This window comes from Gossypium raimondii, chromosome 10 (assembly GCF_025698545.1).
Source record: "Gossypium raimondii isolate GPD5lz chromosome 10, ASM2569854v1, whole genome shotgun sequence".
NCBI classification, from domain to species: domain Eukaryota; kingdom Viridiplantae; phylum Streptophyta; class Magnoliopsida; order Malvales; family Malvaceae; genus Gossypium; species Gossypium raimondii.
The window spans coordinates 8367706-8369699 of NC_068574.1; the positions used below are offsets into that span (position 1 = coordinate 8367706).

General features: G+C 30.1%; 1 pseudogene; it reads left to right on the plus strand.

Moving 5' to 3' along the window:
* Nucleotides 1–221: 221 nt before the first annotated feature.
* LOC128033875 (NAD(P)H-quinone oxidoreductase subunit H, chloroplastic-like) lies at nt 222–1035 on the plus strand (annotated as a pseudogene).
* The last annotated feature ends 959 nt before the right edge of the window (nt 1036–1994 follow it).

Sequence of the window (1994 nt, forward strand, 5' to 3'; positions counted from 1 at the left end):
TATTAGGATAAAAAATACAAAAAAGAGGTAAATTGAGATTTTGAAAATTTCTTACAAGCTAAACTTATGAATCTATCAGCTACAGAAAAAGACCTTATGATAGTCAATATGGGGCGTCACCACCCATCAATGTATGGTGTTCTTCGTCTCATCATTACTCTAGAAGGTGAAGATGTTGTTGACTGTGAACCAATATTGGTGCACAACCCCTTTTTTTTTTCTATATTTTCAGAGAAAGAGAATTAGTATATGATCTATTCGAAGCTGCCACCGGTATGAGAATGATGCATAATTATTTTGTATCAGAGGAGTGGCGGCTGATCTACCTTACGGTTGGATAGATAAATGTTTGGATTTCTGTGATTATTTTTTAATAGGAATTATTGAATATCAAAAACTTATTACGCGAAATCCTATTTTTTTTGAACTAGTTGAAAGGATAAGTGTTATTGGTGGAGAAGAAGTAATAAATTGGGGTTTATTTGGCCCAATAATACGAGCATCTGGAATCAAATGGGATTTTCAGAAAGTTGATCATTATGAGTGTTACGACGAATTTGATTGGGAAATCCAATGGAAAAAATAAGGAGATTCATTAGCTCTTTATTTAGTTCGAATAAATGAAATGACGAAATCTATAAAAATAATTCAACAAGCCCTGGAAGGAATTTCGGGTGGTCCCTATGAGAATTTAGAAATTCGATGCTTTCATCAAGAAAGAGATCCAGAATGGAATGATTTTGAATATCGATTTATTAGTAAAAAACCTTCTCCCATATTTGGATTATCGAGACAAGAAATGTGTACAAGAATGGAATCCCCAAAGGGAGAATTAGGAAAATTTCTGACAGAGGATCAAAGAGGTTTTACTTGGAGATGGAAAATTGTCCGTTAGGTTTTATCAGTTTGCAAATTCTCCCTCAGTTAGTTAATAGAATGAAATTGGCTAATATTATGATGATACTAGGTACCATAGATATCATTATGGGAGAAATGGATATTGGTTTTTATTTGTTAAAAGGCATAATAGATTAAAGTTAAGAGTTTTATGTAGCAGTTTACCCTTTTAAATGTTAGTGGCCGGCCATGATAAGCTTTCATTGATTTTTTTAATTATTAAAGTTTAATTAAATTAAATTAAAGTTAATAAAAGAAAATTAAAAAGGTAAAAACACAAAGTAAAGTAATCTTCGTCATGTTTATTTTTCCCCTGAATAGCCATGGTTGAGGGATTTGAAGTTTTGCCCAAACTATACTTCTTGCATGTAAGTCATTTGGATACCCATTTTTCATAATTTTTATGTTTTTGAGATCGTTGCAAGTAGGTCCAACTAACCTGTATCTCTGTTTTCAAAACTGTTAAAGTTTTAAAATGTTTTCATTGATGAAAATTGAAGCTTTAAATGTTTAATGGTATGTTTGTGATCTTAGTTGTGAATAGGGACTAATTTGTTAAGTAAATTTTGTTAGTTTTGTGTATAAGGACCAAAGCTGTAACAATGTAAAATTTGTCATGAAATTTCTAAAATTATGTTTTAGAGGGCTATATTGTGATGAATTTTAGTTGGATTGAAAATCAAAGCTTGAATTTGAAAGATATAATAATTTTGGCTTTAGGGACTAAATTGAATAAAATGCAAAACTTTAAAAAAGCGTGCAAAATGAATAAAAGATATTATATTCACGAACTTAGATGGTTTAAGGTGTTAAAACCTAATCATGTGAAATGAATTATTATATAAATCAAGGATTGAATCGTATGGAGGAAAAGCGAGAAAAAGAAAAATTATAGAATAGTCCTACAAATCAACTTGTTATATGAATACATTAGGTAAGTTCATAGGTATTGGGATCTAAAATGCTATAAATTGAGTACAAGGTGAGAAATGACTTATTTAGAAATTGTTGAATAATTATGAAATATGATGTATGTGATTTCAGAATGATTATGACTTGTTACAGCATGTGAATTGAAAAATATAGAAGTGCCTCTG